We start from the raw sequence: 9,121 nt of genomic DNA, 5'->3' as shown, positions 1-9,121 counted from the left end.
ATCCAAATGTAACACTAAAGATAGTTATCAGATCACAAGGGAAGAGAGCAAAAGAAAATAAAAGGAAGAAAAAAGAACTACAAAACAACAGAAAACAATGAATAAAATGGCAATAATCATATACCTATCAATAATTACATGTAAGTGGACTAAATCCTCCAATCAAAAGACATAGAGTGGCCGAACAGACAATAAAACAAGACCCTAGTATATACTGCTTACAAGAGACTCACTTCAGATCTAAAGACACTTACAGACTGAAAGTGAGGGGATGGGAAGTGAGTGGATGGAAAAATGTATTCCATTAAAATGGCAACAAAAAGAAAGCTGGGGTAGCTTATAAAAGACTAAATAGACATTAAAACAAAGACTGTGATAAGAGACATAGAAGGACATTACATAAAGATAAAGGGATCAATCCAAGAAGATATAACAATTATAAATACATATGCTCACAACATAGGAGCATATAAATACATAAAGCAAATATTGTCAAACATGAAGAGAGAAATTGGCAGTAATGCAATAATAGTAGAACTTTTAACACCCAATTTACATTAATGGACAAATCATCCAGACTGAAAATCAGTAAGGAAACACTTGCTTTAAATGACATATTAATCAGCTAGATCTAATAAATATATATAGTACATTCCTTCCAAAAACAGCACAATGCACATTCTTTTTACATGGACATGGACAATTCTTCAGAATAGATTACACTCTAGGCCACCCTAGGCCACAAAACAAGTATCAGTAAATTTAAGAAGGTTGAAATCATGCCAAGCATCTTATCCAACCACAATGCTATGAGACTAGAAATCAACTACAAGAAAGCAACTGCAAAAAATACAAACATGGGGGCTTCCCTGGTGGCACAGTGGTTGAGAGTCTGCCTACTGATGCACGGGACACGGGTTCGTGCCCCAGTCTGGGAAGATCCCACATGCCGTGGAGTGACTGGGCCCATGAGCCATGGCCCCTGAGCCTGTGCATCCAGAGCCTGTGCTCCGCAACTAGAGGCCACAACAGCGAGAGGCCCGCGTACCACAAAAAAACACATAAAAACAAACAAACATGTGGAGTCCAAACAACATGCTACTGAACAACAAATGGGTCACCGAATAAATCAAAGAGGAAATTAAAAAATACCTGGTGACAACAGAAAACAAAAATACAATAATCCAAATCTATGGGATGCAGTAAAAGCAGTTCTAAGAGCAAAGTTTATAGCAATACAAGCCTACCTTATGAAATAAGAATAATCTAAAACAAGCAAATTTTACACCTAAATGAACTAGAGAAAGAAGGACAAACAAAACCAAAAATTAGTAGAAGAAAATAAATCATAAAGATCACAGCAGAAATGCATGAAATAGATACTAAAATAAATTAGGAAAAATCAATGAAATAAGAGCTACTTCTTTAAAAGGATAAATAAGACTGATAAACTTTTAGCAAGACTCACCAAGAAAAAAAGAGAAGGCCCAAATAAATAAAATCAGAAATGAAAGAAGACAAGTTACAACCCACACTACAGAACTACTAAGGATCATAAAAGATTACTACAAACAATTATACACCAATAAAATAGACAACCTAAGAAATTCCTAGAAGTATGCAATCTCTCACAACTGAATCTGGAAAAAATATAACATATGCATAGGTCAATTACCAGTAATAAAATTGAATTGATAATAAAATAACTCCAAAAAAAATCAGGATCAGACAGTTTCACAGATGAATTCTACCAAACATTTAAAGAAGAATTAACTACTCCAAAAAATTGCAGAGGGTAGAATGTCTCCAAATTCATTCTATGAGACCAGCATCACCCTGATACCAAAACAGAAAATATCACAAAAAAAAGCAAATTCCAGGTCAATATCACTAATGAACATAGTTGAAAAAATCTTCAACAAAATATTAGTAAATTGAATTCAACAATACATTAAAAGGATTATACAGCATGATCAAGTGGGATTTATCTCAGGGATGCAAGGATAGATCAATATTCAAAAATCAGTCAATGTGATAAACTACATAACAAATTTAGAATAAGAATCATATGATCATCTCAATAGATGTAGAAAAAGCTTCTGACAAAATTCAACATTCATTTATGGTATAAACTCTTAACAAAGTAAGTATAGAGGGAATACAAATCAACATAATAAAGGCCATGTATGATAAAGCTACAGCCAACATCATACTCAATGGTGAAAAGCTGAAAGCATTTCCTCTAAGATCAGGAACAAAACAAGGATGTCCAACTTCTCTACTTTTATTCAACATAAGTATTAGAAGCCCTCACCACAGCAATAAGACAAGATATGGAAATAAAAAGAATCCAAATTGGAAAGAAAGAAGTAAAACTGTCACTGCTTTCAGATGCAATAATACTATAAGTAGAAAATCTTAAAGATGCCACCAAAAACTATTTGGGCTAATAAATGAATTCAGTAAAGTTGCTGGATACAAAATTAACACACAGAAATCTGTCATATTTCTATACAATAACAACAAACTTTCAGCAAAGAAATGAAGAAAAATATCCCATTTACAACTGCATCAAAAAAGAATAAAATCCTTCAGAAAAAAAATGTAACTAAGGAGATAAAAAGCCTGTACTCAGAAAATTATAAGACACTGATAAAAGAAATTGAAAACAACACAAACAAATGGAAAGATATACCATACTCATGGATTAGAAGAGTTAATTGTTAAAATGACCATACTAACCTAAACAATCTCCAGATTTAATACAATCCCTATCAAAATAACAATGGCACTTTTCACAGAAATAGAACAGATAATTTAAAATATGTATGGAAACACAAAAGACCCTGAATAGCCAAAACAATGTTGAGAAAAAAGAACAAACCTGGGAGTATCACACTTTCTGATTTCAAACTACACTACATAACCACTGTAATCCAAACAGTATCGTTCTGGCACAAAAACAGACACATAGATCAGTAGAAGAATAGAGAGCACAGAAATGAATGCACACTTCTATGGTCAAATATCTATGACAAAATGGCAAGAATATAAAATGGGGAGAAAAAGCCTCTTAAATAAATGGTGTAAGGAAAAATGGACAGCTACATGCAAAAGAATCAAATGCCTACATTCTCATACCATATACAAAAAAAAAAAAAAACTAAAAAAGATGTAAATATAAAACCTGCAATCATAAACTTCCTAGAAGAAAACCTAGGCAACAGAGTCTTTAACATAGACCTTAGCAACATTTTTTGGACCTGTCTCCTCAGGCAAGGGAACCAAATTAAAAACTAAACAAATGGGACCACATTAAACTAAAAAGCTTTTGAACAGTGAAGGAAACTATCAACAAAAAGAAAAGGCAGCCTACTGAATGGGAGAAGATATTTGCAAATGATATATTTCATAAGGGTTTATTATCCATAACATACAAAAATCTCACACAAAAAAAGCAAACAATCCAGTTACAAAGTGGGCAAGGAACCTGAATTGACATTTTTCCAAAGAAGGCATAAAGATGGTCAGCAGACACATGAAAAGTTGCTCAACATCACTTATCATCAAGGAAATGCAATTCAAAACCACAAAGGTATATGCTCTCACATCTGTCATAATGGCTATCATCAAAAAGAAAACAAATAACAAGTGCTGGTGAGGATGTGGAGAAAAGCAAACTTATTGGTGGGATTGTAAACTGGTACAGCCAATATGGAAAACAGTATGCAGATTCATCAAAAATTAAAAATAGAGCTACCATACTATCCAGGAATTCCACTTCTATATATTTTTCCAAAGGGGGAAAAATAATTCAAAAAGATATTTGCACTCCTATGCTCATTGTACCGTTACTCACAATATCTAAGATATAGAAGCAACCTAAGTGCCCATCAATAGATGAATGGATAAAGAAATTTTGGTATTTATACATACAATGGTATATTACTTAGTCATAAGAAGAATGAAATCTTTCCATTTGCGACAACATGGATGGACCTAGGGTATTATGCTAAGTGAAATAAGTCAGAAAGAGAAAGACAAATATAGTATAACCTCACTTGTACGTGGAATCTAAAAAACAAAAACAAAATTTATACATACAATGGTACATTACTTAGTCATAAGAAGAATGAAATCTTTCCATTTGCGACAACATGGATGGACCTAGAGGGTATTATGCTAAGTGAAATAAGTCAGAAATAGAAAGACAAATACAGTATAACCTCACTTATATGTGGAATCTAAAAAACAAAACAAACAAAGAAAACAGACTCATAGATAAGAACAAACTAGTGTTTGCAAGAACCGGGGGTGGGGGGAGTTTGGGGTAAAATAGGTGAAGGGTATTAAAAGGTATTAATCTCCAGTTATAAAAATAAAATAGCCATGTGGATGTAATATGCAGTAAAAGGAATATCTTCAACAATATTATAATAATTTTGTATGAGGACAGATGGTTATGAGACTTATTGTGGTGATCATTTCTTAATTTATGCAAATGGAAACTCACTATGTAATACCCCTGAAACTAACATAATACTGTATCTCAAACATATTTTAATTTACAAAGGCACAATTTTGCCATAGTCTGAACTTATTTTCACCTGTATAAGGATAAATAGAATGTATCTAAGGTTTCATCTTTGGAAGATTTAGAGTATTATGAAGAAATCAAAGAGATCTTAATGGCTTTCCCACCTGATATCCATTAGTTAAAAAACTTTGTGCTTTTCTTTTCATATCAGAGAAAAGGAAATAAAATCAAACATTTCCTGTACCCCACCCCTTAAACATGGAATGAAAGAGGGACTGGTCCCAGTTTCCCATTAAATCCACCCTTCACCCAACTCTCCCTTCCCTCAAAGCTGCAAGGTTAGAAAAAAATTATGTTGTTTCTCCCCTGGCAGTAGTCCCAGACCCCTTTGCAGCCCAGACCCCTTTGCAGCCAAGAAGGAAGGGGAGGGGCAGATGAGGGAGAAGGAGTTCTCTCCCACACAGAAGCCCCGCTCCCAGGCAGAGAAGCTACCCTGGCAGGCTGCTGGAGGGGTGGAGGTAGGTTTTGTGGCAGGGATTAGATAAGAACCCTGAAATCTTTTCTTTAAACCTGATATATGTATGTATTTATAGTTATAAAGGAAGGGAGGAGATGGGGTAACATTAGTCCCTGAAAAGCAGGAAATGAAAGTCATATAACACCCCTGTCTTGGTCACATTTTCCTAACTCTTAGCTCCTAAAACCTTTGGTGGGAAAAGGGGAAACAGGAAGTGGGGAATGGAGAAAGAAAGGGAATGTTTGAGGATCTAAACCCACAGCTCACCCTGAAAGAAGGTGAGACAGCAGCGGCGGGGCTACTGGGTACCCCCATGAAAACAGCCCTCAGAAAGACATATGAGAAGCAGCCACTCATACCCTGTCTCTCCACCACTCCCCACATTATCACCCAGCCAGGCAGGGGCTCTTCCTAACCCATCTTCTCCAGCATACTTCAGGGCTTCTCATCCTCCTCCTGCAGCTGGTCATCCACCTGCAATCTTCATCACACTCTTCTTGGAGCTGTCCTGGACATCACCCTCATCAAAAATGCATCTGAGATGAAGCAGGCCTTCTCAAAGTTGAAGATGATGTCCAGCTTGAAGTATTTGTCCAGGAGGTCCACATATTGGTCAGTCAGTTCCAGAGTTGAAACTGTGTACAAACCCCTGTGTCCATGTCTTTTGAAATAAAAGGCTGAACCAAGAGTTGATGATGGGGAAATGTGAAGATTGTGGAACAAACAATAGCTGTTGGGCTGGGGAACTGGTAACAATTTAGACTATAAATCTGCCACATAGCAGTTCCCTGAAAGATATAGATAAAGGCTTGACACACATTCCTAAGTAGTTTGTACAGGAAGCAGACCCCCACCAGATGAAAACTGCTGACTGCAAGAACATAGAACCTAAATTGGTTGGAGCCAGAAGGTTGATGATGCTGACTCCCCATTACCTCATTACCAAGCAATCAGAAGAATGGACACAAGCTGATCACACCCTGCTCCTTGAACCATTACTATAAGACTCCTCACTACCCCCTCCAGGACAGGACATAGTCTTGAGGGCAATAGCCTGCTGTGGTCCCCTTTGCCTGGTAAATCAATAAAGCTATTCTTTTCTGCTTTACCCAAAACTCTGTCTCTGAGATTCAATTCGGTGCCAGTGTAGAGAGGGCAGGTCTCAGCAACAGTGTGACGGGCTCATGGTCTTGACCCTTGATGGCACAGTAGAAATAGAGGCTGTCATGTTTCTTATAGACGACTTTGAGGTTTCTTCACTCTAGGAAGTTGCATATCCTGAGCTTGCAAGCTAGAATAACCGCACACGCTCCTGAACCATCTTCTTTTGCTTCATATCTGACATGGCCAGATACCATTTTTTGCAGCCACAGCTTTCCCAGCAGGCTGAACATCAGCTTAAATCACATCATTTCACAGCTTCCAGGTCTGCACGTCCCTCTTAACACCGTAGATGCCAGCTCCACTCCCTTACTTAACCTTTACTTATCTTGTTTTCTCCCTCTCAATTGAAGCCTAGCCTGCTCTGGAACCTTCTAAAAAGTCTAACTCAAAGTAATAAAAGGTCAGAAGCGTATCTCCTTATTATGAGTGCCTTAGGGGCCAACAGTCTTTTGACAAGGCTAACTGCTCTCCTGATGCCTTTAACTGGAACCCACATGTCAGACTTGCTTGGGGCTTTCACATTCAGCGATCAGCTCCTACTGCCACAGCTGACATTTCTGTTTTGTCCATGAGCTGAACTTTGGTGAACTTGGGAAATAATTTTTATTTTACAGTAAAGTATATATAAGGAAATTTCAGAGCAGCCAGTCTTATGATGTAGATGTCTTATGAATAAGCAAATACATCTTTTATCCAGTTTTCCAAAACATTTTTAGAGCTGACTTAAAATAATAGTAATTTAACTTGATTTTGAAAGCAATACAAAGTCATTCTTTTCTCATGATTGCTTGATTCTAGATTTCAAATTTGTCTTTGTGTATAATTATAATCTCTCGAGTTTCCTTCACAAATGAAATAGCAGATGGATTCTGTAAATCTTGTGTTATATACAGATGAATAATTTACACTATCAAGTATCTATTTCTCCAGCTAATCAAGGTTTTAAATAGTGAACAAAACTAATATTTCAATGGTAAAATAAAACCTTGTGTTATTGCTACAAGAATGGAAACCATGTAATAATGTTCAGCATGTGACTTTTGGTACTAGAATTCTTGGGTTTTATCATGCTAAGTGAAGTAAGCCAGATAGAGAAAGACAAATATCATATGATATCAGTTTTATGTGAAATCTAAAATAAAAAAGATACAAATGAACTTATATACAAAACAGAAATATACCCACAGACATAGAAAACAAACTTATGGTTACCAAAAGGGAAAGAGACGGGAAGGGATAAATTAGGAGTTTGGGATTAACATATATCCAATACTATATATAAAATGGATAATCAACAAGCACCTACTGTTTAGAACAGGGGACTATACTCAATATTTTGTAATAACCTATGAGGGAAAATAATCTGGAAAAAGTAGATATATATGTATGTATAAGTGAATCACTTTACTGTACACCTGAAAACTAACACAACATTGTGAATAAACTATACTTCAATTTAAAAAAAGGCAAAAAATAAACTGGAAAACAAAACAACAAAAAACAAAAGTAAAAATACTTGCTCCACAATTTACTAGGTGTAGGGCTATGAGAAAGCATTTCATTTAATTGTACCTCAGTTTCTTCATCAAAATGTACTTTATATTGCATCTGAAGCAGTTAGCATATTACTTGGCATGTAGTGTGTATTCATTAAACATTATTATTTACTTATTCCATTTCCACAGAGAGGTTTGGAGAGGGGTTAGGCTAAATAATTTGTGAGTTGCCTAGCTTTATTTTTCCTGTTACCAAAAATAAAATGATAGGTCCAGTGGGGTACTGTGTTGACTTCTACTGGGAAAACCGATTGTGAAATTTTCAGGAGTATGGGGAGTTGGTTGGTGTTATGTTGGTAGCTTAAAATTGGCTATGATAGGAGTATTTAACCAATCATTCCCAAAAGGCAGTTACTAAACATTTACCAGGATGATATTGAAGTTAGCTTTGTTATCCAAATCGGTAGTTTTCTCCTTCTCTGATCTAAAAGCTCTTTAGACTGGTTATAGAAAATATTACATTCATTTAACAAAAAAGAAGAATTTGGAAATTTGGCAGTTTTCTTCAGTTTATAGAAACAATTCTCTATACTGTTAAATGTTTGTTTATAACAGGACTCAGACATTTACTCCAAGTTATTCATCCAAGAGAAATGAAGGCATCTGTACACAAAAAGAATTGTTCAAGAATTCCCTAGCAATATTATTCATTATGGCCCAAAACAGAGTTCTTTTAAAAGGAGAATATATTAAAAAATTGTTTTGTACTCATACAAATGAATACTACACAATAATAAAAAGAAATGAATCACTGATTCTTAAAACAAAGTGAAAGAATCTAACAGAATTAGAGTTGATTGAAAGAAGCCAGACAAAAAAATGTGTAACATATGACTTTATTTATATAATGTTTAAGACCAGACAAAAGTAGTCTATAATGAGAGAAATTAAAACTGTTGTTGCTTTTGGTGGGTTGGAGTGGTGGTGGTAGTGATTGAGCAGAAGGAGAATGATAGAAATTTCTGGGATGATAGAAACATTCTATATCTTAAAATGGTTGTTGGCTACATGGCTACACACATTTATCATATGTTATCAAATGTACACTAAAGATCTGTACATTTGTACGTTTTATTCTATATAAATTTTATCTCAATAAAGAAAAATAAAGCAATATATTTCAATAGAAACACTGATTAACAATAGAAATGTGTGATGAACAAATTTGACAATTATAAAATAAAGTTTGGAGGAATATATAACACATATATAGAAAAAAGAAAGAACAAGATAACAATTAAGTGTACAATTTAGCTAATCCTTCTTTCAGTCACTGTAAGTGTTTAAATTGTGTGATCTTGGGTAACTTACTTAACCTTATAAATATTCTGGTTTCTAATCTTCTAA

General features: G+C 35.0%; 1 pseudogene; it reads right to left on the bottom strand.

Moving 5' to 3' along the window:
- Window positions 1-5,465: 5,465 nt before the first annotated feature.
- LOC114888412 lies at window positions 5,466-6,466 on the bottom strand (annotated as a pseudogene).
- Window positions 6,467-9,121: the final 2,655 nt, after the last annotated feature.

This window comes from Monodon monoceros, unplaced genomic scaffold (genome assembly GCF_005190385.1).
Source record: "Monodon monoceros isolate NGI ecotype Baffin Bay Population unplaced genomic scaffold, NGI_Narwhal_1 Super_Scaffold_8, whole genome shotgun sequence".
Classification (NCBI taxonomy): Eukaryota; Metazoa; Chordata; class Mammalia; order Artiodactyla; family Monodontidae; genus Monodon; species Monodon monoceros.
The sequence above is the reverse complement of the archived record's forward strand: the minus strand, read 5'-3'. Positions and strand labels throughout refer to the sequence as shown.